Consider the following 12,203-nt stretch of genomic DNA (forward strand, 5'->3'; position numbering starts at 1 on the left):
TAGCTGTCCACACCACCACCACCCTGTCTTATAACTGTTCTGTGGGTATCTCCCACCAAGAGGCAATGGTAGATTGTCCCCAGACTCCCTGACTTGTGATTACTCCTGGTGTTCAGGGCCCTGGACTATCGCTCACTTACTTAAACACTAGACTTCTTCCAACGATGACACCTGAACATACTTCTCTGAGACATGGCAAGGAACAGAGTGGACCTTTTTTCTAATGCTGACCATTCTCTAAAGAGAAATCAGTGTATTGCAAACACTTCTAATGGGATGCAAGGCTGTGAAAAGTAAGGGTTTGTCCTGTATGTCAGACTGCCAATCCTTTTACCAGGGTTTCCTGGATTACCTTATCAAGGAAGCTTTTGTTTGCCCTCGCTGCTACCACCAGTGAGCCAGGGTGGAGTGACCCTGCCGACTTCTTCTCATTGCACCCATTCCATATATCTCTGCAATTCTAGACTGTCTGATCACCTTGTTTAGGAGTTACAGGACTTTTCCAGTGATTCTCTTTGGAACACAGTAGATTTTCAGTTACTCCGACTCCTTTTATCCAATGTGTCACAGAGATTCAACTTCCAATCTCATACCTTGACCAGGAATTCTTAGGCAAATTCTGGAGAAAAGTGTTGAGAGAAAAATGTAGTGTAGAGAGACTATGAGACAGAGTCAGAAAAAGGAAGAAAGGGCACATGTAAATCTAATCAATTCCCCTCAACGGCTTTGATAAATCCAGCCAATGTCAAGAAATATTGCTATGAAAATACTTGAAAGAGATACAAGGGGAGTGAATCTGTTGCCTGCTCTGAAAGAAGGGGTTTCTCCTTTCATCACACAGGCAACAGGGGACAGAGGTAGAGACTCAAAAGTCTGTAGGATTTCTGAGTCACATACTAGAGCACATGAAGGCGAATAGGCTTTGAGCTATGAGAGGCTGTTGAAGGATCTGTGCTCCACCTAACCAGCTGTCCCAGGGCAACACTACTGGCTCCTTCCACCTTGTGATGCACAAAGACTGACTAGGCAAAATACCTAAGGGATCTGTTGTTTAGTAGATAAGCTCCAGAATGACAGAGGCAATGACATTGCTTAATTTGGGAACATAATGGGAAAGAAATATTAACTAGAGCAGTTTTGACTCTAAACATCTGACAATTAGGCAGACTCCAAAATAGATTCCAATATGAACAGATTGCTCATAGAAAAAGGAATACAAATAGCTCACAAACACAGGAGAAGGCAGCCACCCTTGCTAAAAATCAGAGGAATTTAAATGAAAGTTCTGCTGTGATGCCACTTTCCATGTAGTAGGTAAGTGGAGACCCTCAGATGTAGTTGTTCATAATAGTGTGAGTGGTTATTACCTGTATGGACAATGATTTGATAGTATTTATCTGAATTTAAGGTGTTTTTCAATATTTCAGTGCTTATAATTCCAAATCAATTATTCTACTTGTAGGAATATCTTACAGGTAACTAGTACTTGTAAAGAATAATACATAAAGATTTTCATGAAGAGATTGTACGTGATGGCCAAAAGCTCCAGTGGCTTGTAAGTGATTAAACAAAAGATGATTTAAAAAGCCATTGGGGGACGGGGAGAGAACCCTGTCTAAATTACAGTCCAACATGTAAAGTGCCATGCAAGGTGGAAGTGGTGTCTATAATATCCTACTAGATGTATGTATGTACATGTGGTGATCTGAGAAATGTCTCCAATAGGCCCCCCCCTACTTAAACTGTTGGTCCCAGTTGGGAGTCTTCTTTTGAACGGTTGTAGGACCTTAAGAGATGGAGCCTGATGGAGGAAGAGTTCCCCTGGGTGAGGGATTTCAGAGTTGAGATCCTTGCCTCACAGTTATTTGTTCTCAGCTTCATGTTTCTCATTGAAGATGGGATCCATTAGTTTTGGGCTCTGGCTGCCATGCCCCCTCCACATTGTGGACTCCGCCCTCTGAAACCATAAGACAAAATAAAGTTCTCTTCACTAAGTTGCTTTTGGTCTGGTGTCTATCACAGCCACAAAAAGTTACTAACATAGTATCCAAACACACACATTTATGCACTGTGTATATGAGCATATATACAAATGTACATGTCTGTATTTCATGACACAACTATCTCTACACAAATATGTGAGAAAGTTAAGACAAATTATCTTCTGAAAGGGAATCTGCTTACTGATGAGAACGGTCCAAAAAAGACTTTTGCACTATGTATCTTTGTTGTATTTTGAATTTTGATGCCAAGTATCTATTGACTTGATAATGAGTTTCACTTTTTTAATAAAATATGCGTAGTACTATGGCCTTCTTACTTTGACTGAAGGCTATCCTTGTCACTTGAGGAAAAATGAAAAAGGAAAACTAAAGATAATTTGTAATAATATGTAAGCTAGTTTAATGATTCCCCTCAAATTTGAGACTACAAATTTGGAGAGATGTCACCCAGGGTGATTAGATGGCCTTTCTGTCTTTCATCAACTTTAAGAAATCTTGCAATTAACAACAAATAAGGTAGGCTTTTTGTTATGGATTCAAAATAAGATCAGCATTTTGAAGGGCAGAAACAGCAGAATGATTGAGTGATAAATTGAGGCTAGAGATGTGACAGTATCTCAGAAGCTACATTTGGGGTCTGGCTTTAGCAGCCAAAGAAAACATGTCAAAGGCACAGATGGATAAGAGAGTCCATCAGCACCTCAGGGGTTCTAAACAACCACTTCAGTGGGGTCTGGCTGAGTCCACACTGAACAGTAAATGGCATCTGATGAAGCAATTCCCAAGGTGAGCTATGGCCTTGGTTGAGAATGGCTAACTGAAGAACAGATAAATGTCTTCTGAGGCAATGAGACAAAGGGATGTGTTGATATGTTAGTAGACAGTTGGTTGACACAGGTGGAAACATCCAGAACTATTTAGCAAAAGATAGAGAGCAGAGACTGGTGTAAACTAATACCCCAAATTTTCTTTGATGGAGAGAGACTGATCCTAGGGATAGCCTGTGGTCAGTGGAAGCTATACAATAAAATGGCACTAACTCCATCATCTCTCTAAGATCTGACTGCAATCACCTCTAACCTCACTGCTACTTGGCCTTATGTCCTACTGTTCCTTTTTCCTTCCTTCCTTCCTTCTTCTTTTGTCTTTCTTTCCTGCCGCCCTCCCTCCTTCCCTCCCTCCTTCCCTCCCTCCTTCCTTCCCTCCTTCCCTCCCTCTTTCCCTCTCTCCTTCCCTCTCTCCTTCCCTCCCTCCTTCCCTCCCTCCTTCCCTCCCTCTTTCCCTCCCTCCTTCCCTTCCTCCTTCCCTCCCTTCTTCCCTCCCTCCTTCCTTCCCTCCCTCCCTCCTTCCTTCCTTCCCTTCCTCCCTCCCTCCTTTCTTCTTTCCTTCCTCTTGCTTTTGAGATTATAATATAATTTAATCATTTCTTCCTTTCCCTTCCTCCCTGAAACCTCTCCATATACTCCTTGTTCTCTTTAAATCCATCTTTTCAGTCTGTATAATGTTACTTGTGTGTACATTTTCAGGGTTGATCCTTTGGTATTGTATAACCAACTCGTGTGCTCTTTCCTGGAGAAGACTATTCCTCCCACTCTGAATAGTCCTTAGTTGCCTATGGTTTTTTGTGTATGGATGAGGCCTGGTGACTTTCCCTGCAGCATGTCTGTTGTTCGGTCCTTGTTCAGCTCATGTTTAGGCAGTCATGTCATAGGTGAGACTTTATGGGTGTAACTCTGAGATTACCAGGAGACACAGCCTCACAACCAACTCCCTGATCCTCTGGCTGTTTACAATTTCTCCTACTTCTCTTCCCAAATGATCCCTGAGCCTTAGCTGTGAAAATTGTTTTGTAGATGTATCCATTGGGACTGAGCTCCACAACTCTGCATTTTGTTTGGGTGTGTTTTCCCACACCGGTCTCTTTCTGGAGCAAAGAAAAATTTCTTTGATGAGGGGTGAGGAATCCACTTATCTGTGGGTATAAGAACACATATTTAGAAAGTAGTTCAGGATTGTGTTGGTTTAGTAAAGTGGTGGTTGTAGGTTCTTCTCCAGGATCCGTGACTTCACTAGCGCTAGGCAGCTGGCTAGGTTTCCAGTACCAGGCATGATTTTTCTCTTGATGAACAGGCTTTAAGTGCAATTATGGACCTGTTGGTGGTTGCCAACGAATGTGTGCCACTACTGCACCCTTGGGGTTATCCTGCCATGCTGGTCGTTGTGGTTCATAAGCATCACAGCTGGGTAGGACAACGGTTGCTTTCTTCTCTCCTTTAGAAGCTTTGCATGGTGTCTTCTGGTACCATGAAAGACAGTCCTCAGGGAGGAGGTCATCTTGCAAGTTGTTATTCCCTTCCTCTTTTAAACTGCTGTCTCCTCAATGCCTGGAAGGATGACTGCAAATGTTATACAATTAATAAACAGTTATGGGATGAGTGGAATTAGCTTTTACACGGAGATAAATAAGTAGAAATCTCAAGTCAGACCTCTCTCCTATGATGTGTGAATTGGAGCATAAAGCACTCTGAGTGATGCACTTGTCTCTTTCTCATGTTTCTGGAGATATGGAGCACTTGGCAAGTGCTAGCCCTGCACCAGTGAAGCAGATGGAAAGCCAGTGAGAGCCAGCCTCTGCTCTCAAGGATTTCATCTTCTTGAGGACAGTGCAAGACCTAAGAGAACTTCAAGTGGAAACAAAATGGAGACAAACTGCTTCATGAATCCAGAAAATCATCTTCTTAGCTTGTAAGGAAAAGTCCAAGAGTAAGCCTGTAGGCTGAGCATGACCCCTTGGGCCCCAAGAGTGGCTTGGGGACAGTGGGCTGAATGAGAACAGTGGCGAGCTTGCTTCAGGACCAACTGAAGATGTGTGCTGGAAGTACATGGCCTGGGTCTTGATCTCATGAGGGAAGTCCTAGAATACTGCTTTACAGATGAGGAAACAAAGACTCAGAGAAGTCACCGAGCTAAGTGCAAAGCTGGATCTTGAAACCGGGCGGTATGAGCCCTCAGCCCCTCATCTGAGTAGTTGAACTCTACTAGTTTCTTACTTCTGTAAGAAGAGGTCATGTGAGGAGTCTAGAACAGAATTGGAGGGGAGGGAGATATTAAACATGAGTTTCAAAGTGTCTGTAGAGGGAAGCTGCAAAGGCTTGGAGTACTCTGTTCTCAGTGCAGGACTTTTCTCTCAAGGCATTGGAGAAAAACAACACAATCTGTCTCCAGTTTCAAAATAAAAACCAAGCACTGTGAAGATGAGAGGGAGTGAATGATGACCGCTTGCATTTGGATGGAAAGAATGAAAAGGAGCCTCGGACTGATGTGAGGAAATTCAAGCAGAAGTAGCTCAGGTCATGACAGACAAAGATCTGAGACATCTTTTCAGTGAGATACAGTAAGTGGTAGATAAACACTGAGAGTTATTGCAACCAATTACATTTTTATATTCACTAATGTCAAATAATCTTTATTGTCAGCAACAAAGATGAGAAGTATAAATTTAAATAGTTTCCCGAGCACATGTGAAAATTAAATGTTCTCCCTTCTAGCAAGAGATTTCATCATCTATTGGTGAACTGCATTTATCAATCTCATTAAAATTACTGCAGTAAAAGATGGCATATATTTCCCTGAAACTGCTTAATGGGTTTTAAAGGTTTTATGGAGAACTTTACCTGAGTCTAGTAAAATTTCTATTAAAATTTCCTCTGTTATTTGTCCCCTGGGACCTATATTTTTATAAAGTTATTTTTAATTGCCTCTTGGCCTATTGGAATATTTACTCACTGGCATCAGCTTATTTTTTTTTCTGCACTCTTCTAATCTCCACTATATACAACAGTAGCATCAGGAGCATCCCCCAGGTGCCATGATGGACACGGTCTTAGAAGGCAAGAGAAGGCTCTTCATTGCCTTCATTCCCCACTAAAAACTGGAAGACATCACGAGACTCTCAGAGACTGTTTCTCTATCCATATCTCTATAAATGAAGAGCATACATTAAGCACTTGCTAACTTTATTTCATTATGTATCCTACAATATACATGGAGAGTCTACCATTTGAACCCTTGGAAAGCTACTGAGCTGAATTAGCCACATCCATGTCTCAAGGAATTGTCTTAAAATGACCTTCACCTTAAAACAATTTAATTACATTTGGGATTGTCAATATTTGTTCTATCTATCATCCATCTACCTGTCTGTCTGTCTGTCTATTGATCAAGAGAGAGAAAGATGGTCTTGCTGTGTTTCCGAAGCTGGCCTGGAACTCACTGTGAAACTGATGCTGGCCTCAAATTTGCTGCGTACAACTGTTCCTGGCTCTAGATAGCAATCCCTTAAACTTTCCAGAAAACAAACAAACAAACAAACAAAAAACCCCCCAAAACGACAGACTCCTGCATCCACTGATGGACTTTGAACAGTTAGTAGCTGCTCTTCTGGTTTGCTCTAGGATGTAAAAGAAAATGCTCCCTGAGCTTTCTGCATGCCTTTGTAGTCAAGATTGACGTGGGGAGTACGTCGTCTATATAGTTTTAAAAAATGACAGACTCAGAAAAGCAAGGGAACAAAAACTAGACCATACCAAGAGTGCCATTTTGTCTTCAGTATGATGTGGTGTTATTGTGTTCCTCATTTATATTGTGCACCCTAATAAAATTAGGGTCAGAGAACAGAACAGCCACTAGATATAGAGGCCAGAAAATGGTGGCACACACGCTTTTAATCCTCGAATTCCAGAGGCAGAGATCCATCTGAATCTCTATGAGTTCTAAGCCACACTGGAAACAGTCAGGCATAGTGACACATGCCTTTAATCTCAGGAAGTGATGGCAGGAAACAGAAAGGTATATAAGGCATGAGGACCAGGAACTAGTGCCTTGTTAAGCTTTTAGGCTTCTAGAAGCAGTTCAGCTGAGATCCATTCAGATGAGGACACAGAGGCTTCCAGTTTGAGGAAATAAGATCAGCTGAGGAATTGGCAAGGTGAGGTTGGATGTGACTTGTTCTGCTTCTCTGATCTTCCAGTGTTCACACCAATAACTGGCACCAAGTTTTTTTTTTTTTTTTTAATTAATAAGACCTTTTAAGATTCATGCTATAGTATGGTCATACTATGTTAGTAAAAAGAGATCAGAACCCAAGAAAACAATGGAGAACTACCAGCAGATTGGGGGTTTCTTTCAGACTTGCCTTTTACGAGAGAGAGAGAGAGAGAGAGAGAGAGAGAGAGAGAGAGAGAGAGAGAGAGAGAGAGAGAGAGAGAGAGAAGACAAAAATAAGAATTATTTGTCACCAGGTGTGATATGGTGCAAACTGGGGAGTGGGCAGTCAGATATGTTTGGGACTCCTTGGCCTCTGTTAACCACTGTCAGCAGACACAGGAAAGGGACAGGTCTCTGCAGAGCACACAGGATATTCTTGATGAAACCCTGCAGGAGAGCAGCCTTGGGGCAATGTTGACAGGCTGCCTTACATACATTTTTTAAAATCTTTATTGGAAAGGCGCTGTTTCTAGCAAAAGCATGTCTGGAGTCCTGCTGCCAAACAGAGAGGCAACTATGGAAAAAAGTGCAACCTGCTTCTTACTAACAGGGAAGTGCTCATTGTCCCTGACTGTGCCCCAAGGACCAGGCTGTCAGCAAAAGTGAGACAGACATCTCTGCAGCTAGGCTTCAGGATTGTGCAGAGCATCCCAATCCTTCCCCAGGATAGTGCAACCACCTGCGCTACTGTGTATTCTTTAGCCTACACACAAATAGCCAAGATTTCCTTCAAGGCCCCTTCTAAATATGAATGACACCAGAGAAGGCAGGAGCCAGTTCTCCTGATTCACTGCTGCTGAGACATGCCTCTTTCCAGATGCTAGTCCATGGCCTGGCCGATATTAGGTGCCCAATAAATATTTGTTTAAATGGCTCTGAGATGATTTAATGGCTAATTAATTTATGGGCCTATGACTAACCCAATGACTGGTCATGGCAAGTGTCAATACATTTTTTATGAGTGAGCAAACTGGCGGCAAAGTCAGGCTCAAGCACCAGAGCCAAGGCAAGGTTAGACAGCAGGTAAAGGTACTGTGGTCCCTCCCATCTCAGCCCCTGCAGGGCTAAGCAGAGTTCACAGCTCACTCTGGAGAGCCTTCCCATGCTGTGTTCCCCGAGAGTAGCATTTCTCAATGACCAGCAACATCAACTACTAGAAATGTAAATCTCAGACCCACTTCAGTCTATTTGTGGGGGACCAGCCCCCACCTTTTCCAGGGTTCCTATGAGGAGGAGAGAGGAATAAGGAACTTGTAGATAGAATGATAGGCCTACCCAACAAGAGGAAAGATAGAAACACAGGATAGCTTCAGGAGGACCTGGATCAAAATCCACCAGCCCAGAACTTTATTCAAAAGGGATTTTATAACAATGCCCAGGGGCAAGGCAAAAGACCTCCCCCTTGCTAGATACAGCCAAGTGTAGACTCTTTCAAACACCTAGTACCCATACTGGTGGTCCAATTATCCCCCTATGCAGCCCTGCTGGGTAGAACAAGCTCAGCTCTCACTAGGAAACCTCTGTGGGCTCCCACATCTATTGAATTAGAAACTTTGAGTGGGACCAACAATCTGTGCTGTGACAAGCCTTCCTTCTGTGTATGTAGGGAATCTGCATTCTTTCACAGGGTAGACTCCTTTCTCAGGAGCTTTGCTTTCTTTCTGTCATCCAGCAGTTGGTGAGTTTCAACAGAAGATTTTAGTTGATTAGGTTATTTTATTATCCCAATGATATTCTAATGTTTAACAGGAGATTAAAGAAAAGCAACATTAATGATCAATACCCAGGTCCAGTCGCAAAAATAAATAAATAATAAATAAGTTGCTTCTAGGATTGTGTTCCTCTTCAGACCTATTTTTGTGGCCTGATACAAAGAGGGGGTCAGATGACAAATGGGTTGTTTATTGGCTATTCAGTGTTTAGTATCTAGATCTTAAAGAAAGATGAAGGCCTGGGTCAAAATTCACCCCTCATATATGTGGTGTTGTTTTTGATCATTAGAACATTGTAAGTAGGAACATATTATATAGAAATTTAAATTGTGAATGTTTCTTCGAACACCGAAGCTTCCTGCTCTATGGGCATGCATGTACTCTGCTGTGATAAGAGTCAGATGAATCCAAGAAGCTGCTCTCTTTCTAAATTACCACTGTCACTGACATTCTTCAGGGCTTTTTCGCTGACCCACTGGAGTGTGTAAGAGCAAGCTCCTGCCCATTGTAGGCATTTGTGTTAGTGATGCACACTTTGCATGGATTCAACTCCATCACTTCAGAAACTAATGGTGTCCCGTAATGACCCAGACAAAGAAATATGGCACCAGTACTGATGAACCAGCCTGCCTCCATCTTAGGCTTGAAAGCTGTCTTATAATAAAGACAAACTAGACTCATTCCTGCTTGTGATGAAATCTGTTTCTCAAAATTGCCGTGTTCCCCACCTGTAACCTGAACTACAAATGGTTCTGTACTGACTGTTCCAGGAAAAGCAACCCTGTCTTTGTTTCAAAAGTTGTTTATAACCATTTTGCAACCCTACCTTTGTTTCAAAAGGTTATGTGACCACCTATGACTACCTTGTTATGACTACCTGTTGTCATGACAACCTTGTTATGTTCTTGCAACTATGTGTTTGTTTCAGGAGGTCATTATGCCCAACTTGTTATGCTTATGTTCTGCTCTTGTAAGCAAACCTATTTTGCCCACCAAATGCCTCATTTGGAAAACCCTACCCTTGACCTATAAAACCCTTGTCTTCCTTATGTCAAGTGCTCACCTCTTGAACCCCACTTTTGGAGAGAGAGCCCTAGCCCATGTACAAGAATAAAAAAGCTTGCTTTAATTCATTGCCTGCTTTAGTTAATTAGGCCATGATGATTTGTGTTGGTGGTTGTTCTCCTCTCATCTTTGGGATTAACATACCCTACATTGTCCATTTCTCCCTTAAGTGACTGAAAACTGAACGTTCTAAAGTGGACACGGTGTTAAACACCTGTAACCCCCAGAACTTGAAAGGGTGGGGCAGGAGGATGAGATTTTAGGTCATTGTGAGCTTCATAGTAATTCCTTGTCTTCAAAACAAAACAAAACACCAAAAAACAAAAACCCACAGCAAAAAAAAAAAAATAATAATGAAGATGACTTCACTATGGGTGTGGGTTCATATGGAGATGGAGATTTGTAATCCTTGGAATTTTGATGAGTTTTCCCTGTCTGTTCACCCAGGTCTGAAGGATTGATTCCACTCCATGGAAAGTCCTTGACATACTGATTTCCTTTCTAGAAGATTCTGTTTAATACTCTAATGCACTTTGTCAAGTTGCAATATCTTTCTCCAAAAACTTAAATAAGTATTTTATTGGAAACATTTTTTATGTTTAAAATTGAATCACAACGTTCACTTCATTTCCTATTCATTTGATTATGAAAGTGGCCATTTTTAACCAAGCATATAATAAGACAAAACGAATTACAGCTGGTCCATTTAATAGTATTTCCCCCGTGCACATATCAGAAATATTATGCTACTCATACTATTATTGTAGTATATATAATATGTGGATAGCTAACCTTATAAATCCATGTTGCCTATCCCTATCACAAATAACTTACCTCATTAAATATTTCTCCTAGTCTCTAAGCAAATGAATCAAACAAATCAGTCTAGCATCTGCCTTCTTCCCACTGATTTTCTCAGGCACCTGTGAATTGCTCTATGTTTATTTCATTAGGGATCAGAAGGGATTTAAATTTGTAAATCCCAATAGATACTATAAAATCAAGTTTGAAGAGTCATTCTTGTTATTATAGAATGGGAAGGTTGAAGGATATCATATCTCTATCCCAATGCTGACTGACTTATTTATTTATTTATTTATCTATCTATTTATTTATTTGTGGAGGCCCACAGAGGCTTCCTAGTAAGGCCCTACTCAAGGTCAGAGAATCTGAGCTTGCTTTACCCAGCAGGACTGCATAATAGGATGATTTGGCCAAGAGTGTGGTTACCAGGTGTTTTGAAGGGTCTTTTGCCTATCTCCGTGGTAGTGTGTAAAAAGCTCATTAGAGTAAATCTTGAGGCTACTGGGTATTGACCCAGGGCTCTCCAGAACCTATCCTGTGTCTCTGTCCATCTACACCTATATCCCTATCTAATACTTCCTCACTCCTCTCTCCTTCCCCCAAGAACCCTTTGAAAGGTGGGAGCAGGTCTCCCACATTTATTTATTTATTTATTTGGCGTGCATGACCCACCCCTTATTTATTTTATTTATTTATTCATTTGTGTGTGTATGTGTGTATGTGTGCGTGCGTGTGTGCATGCGTGCGTGCGTGCGTGTGTGTGTGTGTGTGTGTGTGTGTGTGTGTGTGTGTATGTGTGTGTGTGTGTGTTGGGGCCACAGCATGTATATGGAGGATGAGGGATGTGGAGTCATTCTTCTTCCTTCTTTGCGTGGGTCCTAGACATTAAACCTAGGTTGCCAAGCTTTCGAGCACGTTTATGCATTGAGACATCTCACCAGCCCTCAATGCTGACTTTTATAGTTTCATGCTAAGGTTGCTATCATTTCTCACTATTCTGTCCCTTTAAATGAGGAGAGTGTGGCTGTGCAGGAAGGGAAGAGAGATCAAAAACTGTCCACACCCCTCCTCACTGTCCACCTCAGCTGGAGCTCAGTATTTCATTGACCTTATTAACAACTGTTCTGGGGAACTCTCACCTGTGAAAGCAACAGCTACAGACAGCTTTATTTACTCATTTTAGAAACTTCTAGAGATCTTGACTACACTCACATCATACTGTCCAGCTTTTCAACAGAGAATACCAAATGACTCAGTGCTTTGAGACTCTTAGAAAGCTCACCATATGATTCTGACATGGTCTTTTGAAGGGTTTGAGTATTAATTCAATGGTAGAGTGCTTGCCTGGTGAATGTAAATTCCTGAATTCGATCCTCAACTCTAAAAAGAAAATGGAGGTCTATTTTTAACTCCTAGACCAGACCTCAAAAGCTCATAAACACACTATCTTTGCCCCTTCCTTCTTGACATTGTAAGCAATATGCTGCTCACTTTTGTCTTATCATCAGGATTTCAGTGCTAGCGAAGAAGCCTGTCAGCCTTCAATATTCTAAAACTCCCAACCCACCAGTAA

General features: G+C 41.7%; 1 non-coding gene across 1 annotated transcript; it reads left to right on the plus strand.

Moving 5' to 3' along the window:
• The first annotated feature begins 6,401 nt into the window (after positions 1 to 6,401).
• Positions 6,402 to 6,528, plus strand: LOC114687172. Its single transcript, XR_003733655.1, has one exon. It is a non-coding gene; the product is annotated as a small nucleolar RNA SNORA31 (small nucleolar RNA).
• The last annotated feature ends 5,675 nt before the right edge of the window (positions 6,529 to 12,203 follow it).

The sequence above is a fragment of the Peromyscus leucopus genome, chromosome 8a (assembly GCF_004664715.2).
Source record: "Peromyscus leucopus breed LL Stock chromosome 8a, UCI_PerLeu_2.1, whole genome shotgun sequence".
In the NCBI taxonomy this organism is placed as follows: Eukaryota; Metazoa; Chordata; class Mammalia; order Rodentia; family Cricetidae; genus Peromyscus; species Peromyscus leucopus.